General features: G+C 45.2%; 1 long non-coding RNA gene and 3 other non-coding genes across 4 annotated transcripts; 3 read left to right on the forward strand and 1 right to left on the reverse strand.

Annotated features, from left to right (window-relative positions):
- Nucleotides 1–8203: 8203 nt before the first annotated feature.
- Nucleotides 8204–8275, forward strand: trnae-uuc (transfer RNA glutamic acid (anticodon UUC)). Its single transcript has one exon. It is a non-coding gene; the product is annotated as a tRNA-Glu (tRNA).
- A 1229-nt stretch (nt 8276–9504) lies between these two features.
- trnae-uuc (transfer RNA glutamic acid (anticodon UUC)) lies at nt 9505–9576 on the forward strand. The gene has a single exon. It is a non-coding gene; the product is annotated as a tRNA-Glu (tRNA).
- A 2252-nt stretch (nt 9577–11828) lies between these two features.
- trnae-cuc (transfer RNA glutamic acid (anticodon CUC)) lies at nt 11829–11900 on the forward strand. Its single transcript has one exon. It is a non-coding gene; the product is annotated as a tRNA-Glu (tRNA).
- A 2038-nt stretch (nt 11901–13938) lies between these two features.
- Nucleotides 13939–19721, reverse strand: LOC140407713 (uncharacterized). Its single transcript, XR_011939767.1, has 2 exons — nt 19651–19721; nt 13939–14911 (listed from the first exon to the last, which is right to left on the reverse strand). It is a non-coding gene; the product is annotated as an uncharacterized lncRNA (long non-coding RNA).
- Between the last annotated feature and the right edge of the window lie 330 nt (nt 19722–20051).

The raw sequence follows: 20051 nt of genomic DNA on the forward strand, positions 1-20051 counted from the left end.
GGGGAGATCTAATAGAAACTTACAAGATAATGAATGGCTTAGATAGGGTGGATGTAGGGAAGTTGTTTCTATTAACAGGGGAGACTAGGACCCGGGGGCACAGCCTTAGAATAAAGAGTCACTTTAGAACAGAGATGAGGAGAAATTTCTTCAGCCAGAGGGTGGTGGGTCTGTGGAATTCATTGGCACAGAGGGCGGTGGAGGCCGGGACGTTGAGTGTCTTTAAGACAGAAGTTGATAAATTCTTGATTTCTCGAGGAATTAATGGCTATGGAGAGAGAGCAGGTAAATGGAGTTGAAATCAGCCATGATTGAATGGTGGAGTGGACTCGATGGGCCGAATGGCCTTACTTCAGCTCCTATGATTTATGGTCTTATGGAAAGCGGAGCACCCAAAGGAAACCCACGCAGACACAGGGACAACGTACAGACTCCACACAGACAGTGACCTAAGCCGGGAATTGACCCTGGAGCTGTGGAGCAACAGTGCCACCCACTGTGCTACCGGGCCACACACGGCGAAATTGTGTGAGTGAAAGTGGGAAGTTTGCAGCTACAGTGAGGAATTTATACTTTGAATGAGGAGAAGTGACAGGAGAGTTGGCGAAAAGGAGCAGAGAGTTGGCGAAATCTGTGTAGTGCAGAGATTTATCCATTACATGAAAACTGCTGCTATATGGGAAGATATTTTATAACGCCAGCATAAATAACCAATACCACCAAATTTATTAAAAGTGAGGAATTATATCATTAATAATGATCAATTACATCAGGAAATGGATTAAGTTGTCTCAGTAAATTGGAGAAACAATACCGATGATTGGAGACATTATGATGACAAATCGGAGAAATTGGATCAATTAGAATTTTAAAATCTCTTGATCGAAGGTGATAAATTTTCGGTTGGAGGAGAAAGGATGTTTGCACAATGTACAGGGGTAAATGGGAGCAGAGATACAGGTAGTCAATAACATCTGTAAGTAATAACTAGTTACATTATTCATTGGAACCCCTATGGCTGCAGGGAGAGGAGAGTAAATGGCAAAAACAAGAAGATTTGGTGATGCGTGTGGGTTGAGCAGAAAGTCTGAGCAGACTCTGAACTGCATTGAAAATGTGTCATGTTTAAATCGCATATCACACTCCAGGGGGACAATTAAATGTTTGATACATTAAATTAAGTAAACTAATGGAAACAAACCGGTTAGCCTGACTTCAGTCATTGGTAAGATTTTAGAGTCCATTATTAAAGATGAAATCGAGGAGTACTTGGAAGTGCATGATAAAATAGGACTGAGTCAGCACGGCTTTGTCAAGGGGAGGTAATGTCCGACAAATGAGTTAGAGTTCTTTCAGGAAATAACAAGGAAGGTCGGCAAAGGAGAACCAGGGACGTGATTTATTTAGATATCCAGAAGGCATTTGACAAGGTGCCGTATAAAAGACCGTTAAATATGTTAAGGGCCCATGGCGTTAAGGGTAAGATCCTGGCGTGGATAGAGGATTGGCTGACCGGTAGAAGGCAGAGAGTGGGGATAAAGGGGTCTTTTTTAGGATGGCAGCCAGTGGCTAGTGGTGTGCCTCAGGGGTCAGTGCTGGGACCATAACTTTTTCTAAATGGGGAGATGCTTAGGAAATCAGAAGTACAAAGGGACTTGGGAGTCCTTGTTCACGATTCTCTTAAGGTTAACGTGCAGGCTCAGTCTGCAGTTAGGAAGGCAAATGCAATGTTAGCATTCATGTCGAGAGGGCTGGAATACAAGACCAGGGATGTACTTTTCACACTGTATAAGGCTCTGGTCAGACACCTTTTGGGGTATTGTGGGCAGTTTTGGACCCCGTATCTAAGGAAGGATGTGCTGGCCTTGGAAAGGGTCCAGAGCAGGTTCACGAGAATGATCCCTGGAATGAAGAGCTTGTTGCATGAGGAATGGTTGAGGACTCTGGGTCTGTACTTGTTGTAGGTTAGAAAGATGAGGGGGAATCTTATTGAAACTTATAGGATACTGTGAGGCCTTGATAGAGTGGATGTGGAGAGGATGTTTCCACTTGTAGGGAAATCCCGGACCAGAGGACACCATCTCAGACTAAATGGATGACCCTTTAAAACAGAGATGAGGAAAACTTTCTTCAGCCAGAGGGTGGTGAATCTGTGGAACTCTTTGTCGCAGAAGGCTGTGGAGGCCAAATCACTGAGTGTCTTTAAGACAGAGATAGATAGGTTGTTGATTAATTAAAAAAAATTTTTTTTAGAGTAGTCAATTCATTGTTTACAATTAAGCGGCAATTTAGTGTGGCCAATCCACCTACACTGCACATCTTTGGGTTGTGGAGGCGAAAGCCGCACAAACACGGGGAGAATTTGCAAACTCCACACGGACAGTGACCCAGAGCTGGGGTCGAATCTGGGACCTCGGCGCTATGATGCAGCAGGCCTAACCACTGCGCCATCGTGCTGCCCAGGATCCTGATTAATAAGGTTATCAAGGGTTATGGGGCGAAGGCAGGAGAATGGAGATGAGAAAAATATTAGCCATGATTGAATGGCGGAGTAGACTCGATGGGCTGAGTGGCCTACTTCTGCTCCTATATCTTATGGTCTTGTTAGTGCAGCTGCTGCCAGACTTTACTAATGTTCTGACACGGCTGCAACTTAAAATAGGCAGAGAGATAGAATGCTCCCAATTACATCCCTTCATTAACTATAATAGAATAATAACGTTCGGTCAGAATGAAGTAAACGGAACGTGTGCGCGGCTTCAAGCCGATAATGCCGAGTTAGTGGTTTAATGGCTGATTGACCAGAGCCCTAATGGGAAACACGGTCAGGTTCTCCCCGTGATTATTTACTCAGTGCCAGTGATGTGATGGCAGCACAGACCCTTTTACAAATATCTCTGAAACTGTGCACCCAGCTTCATTGAAACATCTGTATATTCATTAGGAGCATTTCCAGTTACGTCCAGTTGGTTTCAATGTGGGAAGTTCGAGTTCAGCATCGTTACATTCATGGAAACATAGAAAATATAGGAGCAGGAGGAGGAAGCCATTCGTCCCTTCAAGCCCACTCCGCCATTCAGTATGATCATGATTCATCATCCAACTCCGGAGCCTAATCCCTCCTTCCCCCATATCTCCTTTGGTCCCTTCACCCTAAGCGTTATAAATAACTGCTTCTCGAAGCCATACAATGTTTTGGACTCAATTGCGGTAACGAATTCCACAGGCTTGCCACTCTTTCTGTGAAGAAATTTCTCCTCATCTCTGTCCTAAATGGTCGACCCCGTAACCTCATATCCCTGGTTCTGGACAACCACCATTAGGAACATCCTTCCTGCATCTACCCTGTTCAGTCCTGTTAGAATTTTACAGGTTTTTATGTGATCCCCCCTTATTCTTCTGTACTCCAGCGAATACAATCCTAACCGATTCAATCTCTCCTCGTACGTCAGTCCTGTCATCCCAGGAATCAGTCTGGTAAACCTTCGCTGCACTCCCTCTCTAGCAAGAAGATCCTACCTCAGATAAGGAGACCAAAACTGCAAACAATATTCTAGATGTTGCCTACCAAGGTATAATTGCAGCAACACATCCCTGCTCCAGTACTCGATTCCTCTCACTCTGAAGGCCAGCATACCATTTGGCTTCTTTACCGCCTGCTGTACCTGCATGCTTACCTTCAGTGACTGGTGTATGAGGACACCCAGGTCTCATTGCACATTCCCCTCTTCTAATTTATGGCCATTCAAATAATAATCTGCCTTCTTGTTTTACAACCAAAGTGGATAATCTCGCAGATATCCCAATTATACTGCATCTGCCATTCATTTACCCACTCACTCAACTTGTACAATTCACACTAAAGGATCTCTGCATTCTCCTCACAGCTCACCCTCTCACCCAACTTGGTGTCATCTGTAAATTTAGAAATATGACATTTTTTTTCCTTCATCTAAATCATCAATATATATTGTGAATAATCGCCCAGATCAGAAAGGTTACACTGAGCCCAGTTCTACACGACAGCATGCATTATAGAGAGTCCCAAGTCATTGCCATTACATTCAGTGTTGAGAGGTCCAGTTACAGACGGACACATTGAGGAAGATCACGTTTAAATAACCGACATAGGCGGTCTAGTTCACCATGGTTACTTTCACTTAACTGCCCAGTACAGAATCAATGAAGTGTTACTGCACAGAAGGAGGCCAATTGATCCATGGTGTCTGAACCGGCTCTCCAAATGAGAATCATGATTTAGGGCCATTCCCCTGCCTTTTAACCGCCCCCTACACATTGTTGTCCATTCCCGCTGAAACGTGGCAGCCTCCACTGTGTCTGAGCTAATTCCACATCAGAAAGAAAGTCCTGAACATGTCCAGTTAATTGTGGTTAACTTGAGCTTGGGAGGAAAGTTCAGCAAGTCTCCGATCCATGTTCAGAAATCAGGTTAGTCCAGAGCCCCAGGGGGTGGACATCAGTGTGAGCGGATCCAATTCAGTGATAAGAAATCAGTGTGTCGATATCTATTTCAGTTTTATTAACCCGCACCACGCCCATCATAATAACAGGTAACGGAGAAGAGGAAGCTTTTTTTCTCTATAATTTACACATTTTGCCAATCTGCGGAGTGGGGGAGATTACATCCCCAAATATTAAATTGCTGTTTGGAATAACCTCTGGTTGACTTCCTTATGGCCTGAGCACATAGATATTCATAATTTCCCTGACGAAAAACTGCTCTTTATGGGTTTTACTAGTCGTTGCCGTCGGCCAGGTTAAATTACTTTGCTGAAGCCGGGTAGAGGCACAGAAATTAAACCGGGGGCTGCTCCGCTTTATCTTTTCATTCTGAACTCCTTCATTGGTGCATATTTATTAATAATCTGGCTAAAAGGGACTTGAAAAAGGGACATTCATCTGGTGCAGAAGGAATTACATTAATTCTCTACCAATTTAACTGAGCTAAATCGTGGAAACAACCCCTGTTCATTAAAATGTCTAAAACTGCGTTTGGTTAAGCTCAATGGCGACACTTTACTGAACTTATACCTCAACACAGAGGATGAAGCAGTTGGCGTTCATCCTTCCTGGACACTATACCCGTGTTTCAATGGGGCATCAGTGAGAATCATCCAGAAGTGTTGATAAAGCAGTGAGCGCTCACCCCGCCTGGACACTATACCCGTGTTTCAATGGGGCATCAGTAAGAATCATCCAGAAGTGCTGAATTGATAAGTATGTACCTGTCAGGCAGGGAGGAAGTGGTCGAGTGAGGGAACCGTGATTTACTAAAGCAGTCGAAACACTTGCCAAGAGGAAGGTGACTTATGTAAAGATGAGACATGAAGGTTCAGTTAGGGCGCTCGAGAGTTACAAGTTAGCTAGGAAGGACCTAAAGAGAGAGCTAAGAAGAGCCAGGAGGGGACATGAGAAGTCTTTGGCAGGTAGGATCAAGGATAACCCTAAAGCTTTCTGTAAATATGTTTCACATCAGAGCTTAAAAAGTCCAAGTGCAGCAGGTCGAGAACAAGTACAGATGCTGGAAGAGACGGAGAGATGTTGACGTCAGCCAAAATGTGGGTGGTAATGGGCCAGATGTTATTGCTCACCAGACACAAGTATCTCCCAGATTTGGGTGCAAATCTCGGGTGTGGCATCAGGAAAATTTCTCACTCAAATTATTCAGTGCATTGAGGTCTCAGGAGCTGAATACAACGAAAGAAGCATAAGTCATTTAGGGATTATGTAAATGCTGCGCGGAGGTTAAGTGAGCGGGGTATAATCTACCTGCATGTTTCTGAGCCTGTGCTCGGTGTATTGGGAGGTTTGCTCCTGGTTGGAGTGTCCACGGGATGGGCAGTAACCCGCTAATTGAAGCTGCAGTCCCCGCGTTCTGCTGGCAGCGGGTGAATGGAGAGTTTGGGTAAAATCCTGCTGCTTGTCCCTCTCTCACCCACTGTGGAGCCGGGGAAGAAAGAATCTCATTCAAAACTTGTGGAAGTATAAATGTCACAAGGCTGTGAGACGACGTGTGTTAATGTTTAACAACAAATCGGAACGTGGAAGCTTTGCCTCATAGTTACAGATGAGTAAGTTTCTTGCTTGTGCCCAGTATGAAACAGGGGAGTTTGTGTATGTTAAGCAAACGTGAGTTTCACGTCAGAAAAAGATCAACAAAAATTCTAATATTGATCAAAACTTAATTGCGGAAAGGATTAACTGTCAATGTTTTGAAAAATTGAAATGAGTTATTTGGAATTACTAATGAATGTCCGCCGGATAAGTTTCACAGCAGCCACAGTGATAAGGTTGGTGGGTTTAGGAAATTGGAAGTTACACATGAGCAGCTTTTGGGACTATTTCAGCTCACTGTCGATTTCATGTTACAGCAAACAACGCTCGGTGTTGTGATTGGCTGAAGATGTCACTTGTGTTCATTTTAAACATGTAATTTTGTATACTTCTAATGAAAACTCGGAAACCAAAACAAAAGGTGAATGATATACTGTAAACCCGGGTTAAAATTTTCCGTGTCAATTTCTCTGGTGGTCTAGTGGTTAGGATTCGGCGCTTTTACCGCCGCGGGTTCGATTCCCGGTCAGGGAATGATGAATTATTGTTGTCCAGCAAAATGTTCAATGAAGCTGAATCGCAGTTTCACAGAAAGGAGCTCTGCCAGAATCAGTTCAGTGACATTTGTCGTTTCACATCAGAGCTGAAAAAGTCACAAGTGCATAAGATCGAGAACAAATACAGAGGCAGGAAGAAACGGTCAGTGATTGGCTGCAAAGTGAGAGAGATTCTGAAGCAAGCGAAAATGTGAGTGGTATTGGGCCGGATTTTGATGCTCACACAGACACAATAATCCCCCCTCCCCCCACGCCCCCCCCCCCCCCCCCCCTATCAGGGTCCGAATCTCGGGCGTGATGACAAGAAAACTTCGAACACAAATTATTCAGTCCATTGAGGTTACAGGAGCTGAATACAACAGAAGAAGCTCAAAGGAAATGTTACTCACTGAGGGATTGTGTAAATGCTGCTCGGAGGTTAAGTGAGCGGGGTATAATCTACCTGCATGTTTCTGAGCCTGTGCTCGGTGTATTGGGTCGGAACAAATACAGAGGCAGGAAGAAACGGACAGTGATTGGCTGCAATGCAAGTGAGAGAGATGTTGACGCATCGCAAATCTGCGTGGTATTGGGCCAGATGTTATTGCTCTCACAGACAGAAATATCTCCCCGATCTCGGTGCAAATCACCAACGTGATGACAAGAAAACTTCTCACTGAAATTATTCAGTCCATTGAGGTCACAGGATCTGAATACACCTAAAGAAGCTCAGAGGACGTTCCACTGAGGAGGAGTGCAGCAGGTGGAGAACTTATACTGACTGAGGGATTGTGTAAATGCTGCTCGGAGGTTAAGTGGGCGGGGTATAATCTACCTGCATGTTTCTGAGCCTGTGCTCGGTGTATTGGGAGCTTTGCTCCTGGTTGGAGTGTCCCCGGGATGGGCAGTTAGCCGCTGATTGAAGCTGCAGTCCCCGCGTTCTGCTGGCAGCGGGTGAATGGAGAATTAGGGTAAAATCCTGCTGCTTGTCCCTCTCTCACCCACTGTGGAGCCGGGGAAGAGAGAAACACATTCCAAAAGTGTAAATGTCACAAGGCTGTGAGATGACGTGTTGTGTTAATGTTTAACAACAAATCGAAACGAGGAAGCTTTGCCTCATAATTACAGATGAGTAAGTTTTAATGTTCGTGCCCTGTCTGAAACAGGGGAGTTTGTTTATGTTCAGCAAACGTGATAGTTTCACTTCAGAAAAAGATCAACATAAACTGGAAACTTCAAATTTTGATCAAAACCTAATTGCGACAAAAAATGTTTTTAACAATTGAAATGAGTTATTCCTATTTACTGATGAATGTCTGCCGGATGTTGCGTTGTAAGTTTCACAGGAGCCACAGTGATCAAGTTAGTGGGTTTTGGAAATTGGAAGTTACACATGAGCAGCTTGCTGGGCTATTTCACCTCACTGTCGATTTCGTGGTCCAGCGAACAACAATTGCTGTTGTGATTAGCTTAAGATGTCACTTCTGTTCATTCTAAACATGTAATTTTGTATATTTCTAATTAAAACTGGGAAATAAGAATGAAAGGCGAATGATATACTGTCAGACGGGTTAAAACCCTGTTTGTCAGTTTCCCTGGTGGTCTAGTGGTTAGGATTTGGCGCTTTCACCGCCGCGGCCCGGGTTCAATTCCCGGTCAGGGAATGATGCTTTATTGTTGTCCACCACAACGTTCAACGAAGCTGAATCGCAGTTTCACAGGAAAGAGCTCTGCCAGAATCAGTTCAGTGACATTTGTTGTTTCACATCAGAGCTGAAAAAGTCACAAGTGCAGCAGGTGGAGAACAAAGACAGGGGCAGGAAGAAATGGACAGTGATTGGCTGCAAAGTGAGAGACATTATGAAGCAAGCGAAAATTTGAGTGGTACTGGGCCAGATTTTGATGCTCACACAGACACAATAATCGCGCCCCCCCCCCCCCCCCCCCCCCACACACACACACACACGATCAGGGTCCGAATCTCGGGCGTGATGACAAGAAAACTTCGAACTCAAATTATTCAGTCCATTGAGGTCTCAGGAGCTGAATACAACAGAAGAAGCTCAAAGGAAATGATACTCGCTGAGGGATTGTGTAAATGCTGCTCGGAGGTTAAGTGAGCGGGGTATAATCTACCTGCATGTTTCTGAGCCTGTGCTCGGTGTATTGGGAGCTTTGCTCCTGGTTACAGTGTCCCCGGGATGGGCAGTTAGCCGCTGATTGAAGCTGCAGTCCCCGCGTTCTGCTGGCAGCGGGTGAATGGAGAATTAGGGTAAAATCCTGCTGCTTGTTCCTCTCTCACCCACTGTGAAGCCGGGGAAGAGAGAAACACATTCCAAAAGTGTAAATGTCACAAGGCTGTGAGATGACGTGTTGTGTTAATGTTTAACAACAAATCGGAACGAGGAAGCTTTACCTCATAATTACAGATGAGTAAGTTTTAATGTTCCTGCCCTGTCTGAAACAGGGGAGTTTGTTTATGTTCAGCAAACGTGATAGTTTCACTTCAGAAAAAGATCAACATAAACTGGAAACTTCAAATTTTGATCAAAACTTAATTGCGACAAAAAATGTTTTTAACAATTGAAATGAGTTATTTCTATTTACTGATGAATGTCTGCCGGATGTTGCGTTGTAAGTTTCACAGGAGCCACAGTGATCAAGTTGGTGGGTTTTGGAAATTGGAAGTTACACATGAGCAGCTTGGTGGGCTATTTCACCTCACTGTCGATTTCGTGGTCCAGCGAACAACAATTGCTGTTGTGATTAGCTTAAGATGTCACTTCTGTTCATTCTAAACATGTAATTTTGTATATTTCTAATTAAAACTGGGAAATAAGAATGAAAGGCGAATGATATACTGTCAGACGGGTTAAAACCCTGTTTGTCAGTTTCCCTGGTGGTCTAGTGGTTAGGATTTGGCGCTTTCACCGCCGCGGCCCGGGTTCAATTCCCGGTCAGGGAATGATGCTTTATTGTTGTCCACCAAACCGTTCAACGAAGCTGAATCGCAGTTTCACAGGAAAGAGCTCTGCCAGAATCAGAAAAGTGATATTTGTCGTTTCACATCAGAGCTGAAAAAGTCACAAGTGCATCAGGTCGAGAACAAATACAGAGGCAGGAAGAAACGGACAGTGATTGGCTGCAGTGCAAGTGAGAGAGATGTTGACGCAAGCGCAAATCTGCGTGGTATTGGGCCAGATGTTATTGCTCTCACAGACAGAAATATCTCCCCGATCTGGGTGCAAATCTCCAACGTGATGACAAGAAAACTTCTCACTGAAATTATTCAGTCCATTGAGGTCACAGGATCTGAATACACCTAAAGAAGCTCAAAGGATGTTCCACTGACTGAGGAATTGTGTAAATGCTGCTCGGAGGTTAAGTGAGCGGGGTATAATCTACCTGCATGTTTCTGAGCCTGTGCTCGGTGTATTGGGAGCTTTGCTCCTGGTTGGAGTGTCCCCGGGATGGGCAGTAACCCGCTGATTGAAGCTGCAGTCCCCGCGTTCGGGTAAAATCCTGCTGCTTGTCCCTCTCTCACCCACTGTAGAGCCAGGCAAGAAATAATCTCATTCAAAACTTGTGGAAGTGTAAATGTCACAGGGCTGTGAGATGACGTGTTGTGTTAACGTTTAACAACATATCGGAACAAGGAAGCTTTCCTCATAGTTACGGATGAGTACTTTTTAATATTCCTGCCCAGTGTGAAACAGGAGAGTTTGTGTTTGTTCCGCAAACGTGTGATAGTTTCAGTTCAGAAAAAGATCAACAAAAATTGGAAACTATTCTAATTTTGATCAAAACTTAATTGCGAAAAGGATTAACTATGTTTTCAAAAATTAAAATGAGTTATTTGAAATTACGAATGAATGTCCGCCGGATGACGAGTTGTCAGTTTCACAGGGGCCACAGTGATCAAGTTGGTGGGTTTTGGAAATTGGAAGTTACACATGAGCAGCTTGGTGGGCTATTCCCGCTCAGGGAATGATGAACTATTATTGTCCACCAAACTGCTCAACGAAGCTGAATCGCAGTTTCACAGAAAAGAGCTCTGCCAGAATCAGTTAAGTGATATTTGTCGTTTCACATCAGAGCTTAAAAAGTCACAAGTGCATCAGGTCGAGAACAAATACAGAGGCAGGAAGAAACGGTCAGTGATTGGCTGCAATGCAAGTGAGAGAGATGTTGACGCATCGCAAATCTGCGTGGTGTTGGGTCAGATGTTATTGCTCTCACAAACAGAAATATCTCCCCGATCTCGGTGCAAATCTCCAACGTGACGACAAGAAAACTTCTAACAGAAATTATTCAGTCCATTGAGGTCACAGGATCTGAATACACCTAAAGAAGCTCAAAGGATGTTCCACTGAGGAGGAGTGCAGCAGGTGGAGAACTTATACTGACTGAGGGATTGTGTAAATGCTGCTCGGAGGTTAAGTGAGCGGGGTATAATCTACCTGCATGTTTCTGAGCCTGTGCTCGGTGTATTGGGAGCTTTGCTCCTGGTTACAGTGTCCCCGGGATGGGCAGTTAGCCGCTGGTTGAAGCTGCAGTCCCCGCGTTCTGCTGGCAGCGGGTGAATGGAGAATTAGGGTAAAATCCTGCTGCTTGTCCCTCTCTCACCCACTGTGGAGCCGGGGAAGAGAGAAACACATTCCAAAAGTGTAAATGTCACAAGGCTGTGAGATGACGTGTTGTGTTAATGTTTAACAACAAATCGGAACGAGGAAGCTTTACCTCATAATTACAGATGAGTAAGTTTTAATGTTCCTGCCCTGTCTGAAACAGGGGAGTTTGTGTATGTTCAGCAAACGTGATAGTTTCACTTCAGAAAAAGATCAACATAAACTGGAAACTTCAAATTTTGATCAAAACTTAATTGCGACAAAAAATGTTTTTAACAATTGAAATGAGTTATTCCTATTTACTGATGAATGTCTGCCGGATGTTGCGTTGTAAGTTTCACAGGAGCCACAGTGATCAAGTTGGTGGGTTTTGGAAATTGGAAGTTACACAGGAGCAGCTTGTTGGGCTATTTCACCTCACTGTCGATTTCATGTTCCAGCGAACAACAATTGCTGTTGTGATTAGCTAAAGATGTCACTTCTGTTCATTCTAAATATGTAATTTTGTATATTTCTAATTAAACCTGGGAAATAAGAATGAAAGGCGAATGATATACTGTCAGGCGGGTTAAAACCCTGTTTGTCAGTTTCCCTGGTTGTCTAGTGGTTAGGATTCGGCGCTCTCACCGCCGCGGCCCGGGTTCAATTCCCGCTCAGGGAATGATGAATTATTATTGTCCACCAAACTGCTCAACGAAGCTGAATCGCAGTTTCACAGAAAAGAGCTCTGCCAGAATCAGTTCAGTGACATTTGTCGTTTCACATCAGAGCTGAAAAAGTCACAAGTGCAGCAGGTGGAGAACAAAGACAGGGGCAGGAAGAAACGGACAGTGATTGGCTGCAAAGTGAGAGAGATTATGAAGCAAGCGAAAATTTGAGTGGTATTGGGCCAGATTTTGATGCTCACACGGGCACAATAATCCCCCCCCCCCCCCCCCCCCCACGCCCGATCAGGGTCCGAATCTCGGGCGTGATGACAAGAAAACTTCGAACTCAAATTATTCAGTCCATTGAGGTCACAGGAGCTGAATACAACAGAAGAAGCTCAAAGGAAATGATACTCACTGAGGGATTGTGTAAATGCTGCTCGGAGGTGAAGTGAGCGGGGTATACTGTACCTGCATGTTTCTGAGCCTGTGCTCGGTGTATTCGGAGCTTTGCTCCTGGTTGGAGTGTCCCCGGGATGGGCAGTAACCCGCTGATTGAAGCTGTAGTCCCCGCGTTCTGCTGGCAGCAAGTGAATGGAGAGTTCGGGTAAAATCCTGCTGCTTGTCCCTCTCTCACCCACTGTGGAGCCAGGTGGAGAACAAATCCAGAGGCAGGAAGAAACGGACAGTGATTGGCTGCAAGGTGAGAGAGATGCTGACGCAAGCGAAAATCTGGCTGGTATTCGGCCAGATTTTGTTTGAATTTGGTAAATGCCATTGTTTGGTGGAAGTTGGTTCCTAGGTCATACCAGAGGTTGAACTGTGTAAATTCAGGATCACTTCAATACAGAGCATCCTACACACACAGTGAGTCTCCGGGGACGCTGCCTCAGCCCAGAGTTTTCCACACACACAGTGACTGTCCCGGGACGCTGCCTCAGCCCAGAATGTCCCACACATACAGTGAGTGTTCCGGTACGCTGCCAAAGACATGACGGCGATCCGGCAGCGGGAGCTTCGAGAAGCAACAAAGAGCCAATTGACAAATGTAGCCCCGCACAATCAAGCTCCCTCCAGTTCCCCACCATCACCAGTGCGGACTGGCTGTCTGGGATTGCCTGTCTGGGTCTGCCTGTCTGGGTCTGCCTGTGTGGGACTGCCTGTCTGGTTCTGCCTGCCTGGTTCTGCCTGTCTGTGCCTGCCTGTCTGGGTCTGCCTGTCTGGGACTGCCTGTCTGGGACTGCCTGTCTGGGTCTGCCTGTCTGGTTCTGCCTGCCTGGCTCTGCCTGTCTGGGACTGCCTGTCTGGGTGTGCCTCTCTGGGTGTGCGTGTGTGGGAGTGCCTGTCTGGGTCTACCTGTCTGGTTCTGCCTGCCTGGCTCTGCCTGTCTGGGTCTGCCTGTCTGGGACTGCCTGTCTGGGTGTGCCTCTCTGGGTGTGCGTGTGTGGGAGTGCCTGTCTGGGTCTGCCTGTCTGGTTCTGCCTGCCTGGCTCTGCCTGTCTGGGACTGCCTGTCTGGGACTGCCTGTCTGGGTGTGCCTCGAATACTAGCAGAGTGTGCAATGGATTGGACGTGAATTCATCTTTTTCTTCGCTAAATTGCTCTGCTCTTATGAATATGGACACAGCTTGGCTACACAAGGTTACAAGTGTGCCTGGGCGTTTTTTGAGGAAAGAGCAATGCACTGGGCAGTCCACATTCTCGTTATAATAATAATCTTTCCTCCTGTCACAAGTCGGCTTACATTAACACTACAGTGAAGTTACTGTGAGAATACATTGAGGGCTCAACGTTAGCATTCAATCCACACCCCGAGAGATATCGAGGCCCCCACATTACACAGAATTGTTTCCTGTTCAATGGCAGCTGAGTGGTCAGAATCTCTCTCCTGCATTTTGCACGGACACCGCAGAATGTCAAAATATTTATTCGATGGGGAAGAGAATTGGCAACTAACTGAAAAGAGGTTAAAATCTGATTTGTGCGGTGATCAGGCTTGTATATTTCTAAAATCGTTCAGAGGATAAACGACACAAAATATGACAATGTAACTGGGATTGGATAATATTTATACGTGGACGATAACGGTGAATTATTACAGCATTGGACTGTTGGCATTATTTAAATATTTTCCGGATCAGAATGAATGGATATTTCACCCCATTCCTTAACTCGTCTCGGAATTTACTCTGTGTCCCAGCATAAATAAACGGGTTGCTGCAGTAACTGAGCACCTGCAAGATAATTCCGCTTTCCTCCAGAATATAATTTGATTCCTCGAAGTTGGAGCCAGAGAAATAAGTAGTTCCCGCAATCCTAACGTAGAGGAAGGCAATCACAGTTAACACATAGGACAGGATGAAGCTGCCCGAGATGGCGACCAGTAAAACAATGGACTTTCTCCGCTTTTCCATCTCCGGGTCACTCTCATTCTCTCCATTGTTCTGGCTCCTGAGTCTCCTGCGGGCTCTGTTGGCCACTCGGATGTTTCTGATGGTCAGAGCATTGAGCAATATAATCAGAATGAATGGGAGACAAGGGGTGGAAATGCGGATTGTCCATTCATATGCGATCCATACTGGTGATGTGTAAAACATGACCTTTACACTGCAGAACCACGGCACGTCATTAATTATGTACAACGGTTTATAAATCAAATACAGGAAAGAAGATGCAAAAAAGCAACATATACAAATTGCCACGATGGCAACTGCCGCTGGCTTCGCTCTGCAATATTTTGTTTTCAGATTTTGGCAACAAATTGCCACGTATCTGTCAAAGGTGAAAGCCACTGTTAGCCATACAGAAATTCCAAAAAGTGTGCAGTTTAGGACAGCCCGGCAACGACATACGTGTGTGATGGACAGGAAAGTGAATGGGAAATAAATACCAGCAATCCGGTTTAGTATCACAGAGCTGATAGTGACCATGAGGTCTGACACTGCCATAGACACCAAGTAGCAGGTGATACATCGGGAGAAGCCACATCTTCCTCGGGACAGGATCACGATCGCTGCCAAGTTTGCTGCAACAATTAGAAATTAAAGAGAGAGAGATGGATGAGTAGAATGTGTGCTGGTGAGATTACGACAGCAGCTAAATTACACTTACATCCAAAGAAAAATCATAATTTTAGTGGCTTATTTGTGAAATCTCCACCTTTTCTCTTGGTACTTTCTTGTCAATGCTCAACCCCGACATAGAAACATAGAAAATAAGTGCAGGAGTAGGCCATTCGGCCCTTTGAGCCTGTACCACCATTCAATATGATCATGGCTGATCATATAAATTCAGTATCCCATTCCCACTCTCTCTCCATACCCTTGATCCCTTTCGCCACAAGGGCCACGCCCAGCTCCCTATTGAATATGTCCAATGAACTGGACCCAACAGCTTTCTGTGGTAGAGAATTCCACAAGCTCACAACTCTCCGAGAGACGACGTTCTTCCTCACCTCAGTCCTGAGTGGCTTATCCCTTATTCTCAGGCTCTGACCCCCTAGTTCTGGAAGTCCTTAACATCGGGAACATTCTTCCTGTATTTAGCCTGTCCAGTCAGTAGCCACCTGGGTTGGCCACTTCCCGACTTAAAATGGAGAACCGCAAAGACCGAAGGGAAATTCAGCCAACACAGGCAAAGGCTAGCAAGTACAGAAATCATGTGTATTGAAACCTGTAAAAAACCAGACAGCACTGAAACCAGCAGCCATCTACATAGTGATGAGCAATTCCAAGGCACAATTGCAACAGTTAAGGTGAATAAAGCCAAGCCAGACTCCTCGGCGCCAGCAGGAGCCAAGACAAAGGAAGGCCAACGGATATTTAGGGACCGCCCAGCGATCAGGGAACAACTCCAGTATTGGAGAAATCGATCCAAGTGATCGGAACGCAGTCCAACCACTTGGAACCAGGTACGGGGTCCGTCCCTGGGGACTATAAAGTAAAGCCGCCAAGTTCAAATCGTTCTTCTTGGGCAGGGTCACTCAGCAACGTGAAGCAACCCCTGAGAGTGAACTGTCCAGCGGCCGCACCAACCAAGTAAGTCTCAAGTCAATGCTCGCTACGAGATAGGCGCTCCTAGCTACCAGTACATACCAGCTTTTGAATCCTGCAGACTCAGGGCCTGAACGAAAGGCCATTTGTTCCCCTGACCTGGTGGGTCAGTTCCAAAGCTAAATATAGGCCTTTTAGTGATAGGAATAGTCTAGAAAGTAGAATTTATGCATGAATAGTGATTTACTGTGTATAATAAATGTGTTTTGATTTGAATCTTACTAATTGGTGTGTTAAGTTATTGATCAGTCCTTGAACTTGAACCTCATGGCGGTATCATAAAGATACCCGGCGACTCTAGAGCAAAGGTTAAACAAACAGAGCAGTGTTTAAGAGCCAACCGAGAGATAGCAACAAGTCCCATCAGGATTTTATATGTTTCTATGAGATCCCCTCTCATTCTTCTAAACTCCAGTGAGTACAAGCCCAGTCGATCCAGTCTTTCTTCATATGTCAGTCCTGCCATCCTGGGAATTAGTCTGGTGAATCTTTGCTAGACACCCTCAATATTAAGGATGTCCTTGCTCAAACTCAGACACCAAAATTGCACACAATACTCAAGGTGTGACCTCACCAAGGCCCTGTATAACTGCAGCAAGACACCCCTATTCCTATACTCAAATCCTCTCGCTATGAAGGCCAGCATGCCATTAACTTTCCTCACCACCTGCTGTACCTGCATGCAAACCTTCAGCGACTGTTCCACCACGTCACCCAGGTCTCGTTACACTTCCCCTGTTCCTAAACTGCCACCATTCAGATAATAATCTGTCTTCCTGTTTTTGCCACTAAAGTGGATAACCTCACATTTACCCATATTATATTGCATTTGCCAAGTATATGACCGCTCAGCCAGCCTGTCGAAGTCACCCTGCAGCCTCTTTGCATCCTCCTCACTGCACACTCTGCCACCTAGCTTAGTGTCATTTGCAAATTTTGAGATATTGCATGCAATTCCTTCGTCCAAATCATTAGTGTATTTTGTGAACAGTTGGGGTCCCAGCACTGAACCCTGCAATACGCCACTAGTCACTGCCTGCCACCCTGAAAAGGACCCATTTAGTCCCACTCCCTGATTCCTGTCTGCCAACCAATTTTCTATTTACATCAATACATTACCACCACCCCCAACCCCTCCCCCCCCCCCCGCCCCTAAGTCCGGATACACAACATCCACTGCTTCACCATTGACCACTCTACTGGTCACATCCTCAAAAAATTCCAGAAGGATTGTCAAGCTTGATCTCCCTTTGGTGAATCCATGCTGACTTGGACCGATCCTGTCCCCACTTTCCAAATGTTCAGTTATTTCATCCATAGTAATTGACTCCAATATTCTCTCCACCACCGATGTCAGGCTAGCCGTTCTATGATTCCCAATTTTCTCACTCCCTCCCTTTTTTAAAATTGGGGTTACATGACCAACTCCTTTTCTGTGCTAAAAATCGCTAATGTATTTTATTGACACTGAACTGTGTGAATGATACAACAATGTACAATAATCTAGTAGACCATGCCGGAGAACATAACGGTTATCAGAAATAACATGAACCAAACTCATGGGCACCACATCATCAAGTAGAAAAAATAAAATCAATAACGTATTACACAACATCTCTAACTACTTTATACTTTACAGAATAGAATCCCTACAGTACAGAAGAAGACCATTCGGCTCATTGAGTCTGCACCAACCCTCTGAAAGAGCACCCAGGCCCACTCCCCCGGCCTATCTCCATAATCCTGTAACCCCATCTAAACCTTTTCAGATTCAGGGACAATTTAGCATGGACAATCCACCTAACCATCACATCTTTGGACTGTGGGAGGAAACCGGAGCACCCGGAGGAAACCCACGCACACACGTGGAGGACAACCTCCACACAGGCCGGAACTAAACCTGGGTGCGTTGTGCTTTGAGGCAGCAGTGCTAACCACTGTTACCCCTGAATAATATATGCAATAACAGAGCCCCAAAATAAATTAATAACAGCACTTGTATTTAAAATGTGTTACATCCGGCTAGGCCGTGAAGTGATCTCTTCATGTGAATGAATTGAAAACTATCACCCATTGGTAAACTCGTCAATCATATTGTTTGATAAAATTCTCAAGCTGAGAGCAGCGAAGGGACAATTATTGATTTAGGAATTTGAGTAGTGATGTTGTCTAAACCCACTGTTAACTCCGAGATCTTCTCCTCGTAGCTGCCTGAGCCTTTTGGTGTCAAAACGTGCCAGAAGAAGTGACAGATGATAAAGGGTCATTTGGAACAAAATGCCCACAATGACCATAAGACCATAAGACATAGGAGCAGAATTAGGCCACTCGGCCAATCGAGTCTGCTCCGCCATTCAAGCATGGCTGATATTTTTCTCAACCCCATTCTCCTGCCTTCTCCCCATAACACCTGAACTCCCTATTGATCAAAAGCCTATCTGTCTCTGTCTTAAAGACACTCAGTGATTTGGCCTCCAAAGCCTTCTGTGGCAAAGAGTTCCACAGATTCACCACCCTATGGCTGAAGAAATTCCTCCTCATCTCTGTTTTAAAGGCGTGTCCCTTTATTCTGAGATTGTGTCATCTGCTTCTAGCTTTTCCTACAAGTGGAAACATCCTCTCAACATAAGTTTCAATAAGATCCCCCCTCATCCTTCTAAACTCCAACAAGTAAAGACCCAGAGTCCTCAACCGTTACTCATATGGCAAGCTCTTCATTCCAGGGGTAATTCTTGTGAACCTCCTCTGGACCCTTTCCAAGGCCAGCATATCCTTCCTTAGATAAGGGGCCCAAAACTGCTCACAATGCTCCAAATGGATTCTGACCAGAGCCTTATACAGCCTTAGAAGTACATCCCTGGTCTTGTATTCTAGCTGTCTCGACATGAATGCTAACATTGCATTTGCTTTCCTAACTGCCAACTGAACCTGCACGTTAACCTTAAGAGAATCATGAACAAGGACTCCCAAGTCCCTTTGTGCTTCTGATTTCCTAAGCATCTCCCCATTTAGAAAATAATCTATACCTCCATTTCTCCTTCCAAAGTGCATAACCTCACACTTTTCCACATTGTATTCCATCTGCCACTTCTTTGCCCACTCTCCTAGCCTATCCAAGCCCTTCTGCAGCCCGCCTGCTTCCTCAGTACTACCTGTCTTTTTGCAGATCTTTGTAACATCTGCAAACTTAGCAACAGTGCCTTCAGTTCCTTCTTCCAGATCATCAATGGATATTGTGAAAAGTTGTGGTCCCAGCACCGACTCCTGAGGCACACCACTAGTCACCGGCTGCTGTCCTGAAAATCAAGGTTCACCCGAGGAAGGAGTTGCCCTCCGAAAGCTAGTAACTCGAAAGAAACCTATTAAACTTTAACCTGGTGTTGTAAGAATTCTTAATGTTAAAAACAGAATAGAATTATGTTTACTCCGTGTTAGCAGCGTGATACTCCACACACACAGTGACAGTGTGGACAAAAGGATAATAATAATAAACGTTATTGTCCCAAGTAGGCGTACATTAACAATGCAATGAAGTTACTGTGAAAAGCCCCTTGTCGCCACATTCCGGCGCATGTTCGGGTACACAGAGGGAAAATTCAGAATGTCCAAATTACCTAACAGGACATCTTTCGGGACTTGTGGGAGTCGATTTCAGCGGGTGCGGTGCGCAATGGATTTCTGGGAGGTAAGTTTCTCCTTTAAAAACACTTACCTTCACAGGAGCAGGCCAGTCGATTTCAGCGGGAGCGGTGCGCAAGTGATTTCTGGGAGGTAAGTTTCTCCTTTCAAAACACTTACCTTCACAGGAGCAGGCCAGTCGATTTCAGCGGGAGCCGTGCGCAAGTGATTTCTGGGAGGTAAGTTTCTCCTTTAAAAACACTTACCTTCACAGGAGCAGGCCAGTCGATTTCAGCGGGAGCGGTGCGCAAGTGATTTCTGGGAGGTAAGTTTCTCCTTTAAAAACACTTACCTTCACAGGAGCAGGCCAGTCGACTTCAGCGGGAGCGGTGCGCAAGTGATTTCTGGGAGGTAAGTTTCTCCTTTTAAAAAAACACTTCTTTTCTGTTTTATTTTTTTCCACCCGCGGACTTCTGGGAAGAACCGCCCCCCCCC

This window comes from Scyliorhinus torazame, unplaced genomic scaffold (assembly GCF_047496885.1).
Source record: "Scyliorhinus torazame isolate Kashiwa2021f unplaced genomic scaffold, sScyTor2.1 scaffold_1843, whole genome shotgun sequence".
Classification (NCBI taxonomy): Eukaryota; Metazoa; Chordata; class Chondrichthyes; order Carcharhiniformes; family Scyliorhinidae; genus Scyliorhinus; species Scyliorhinus torazame.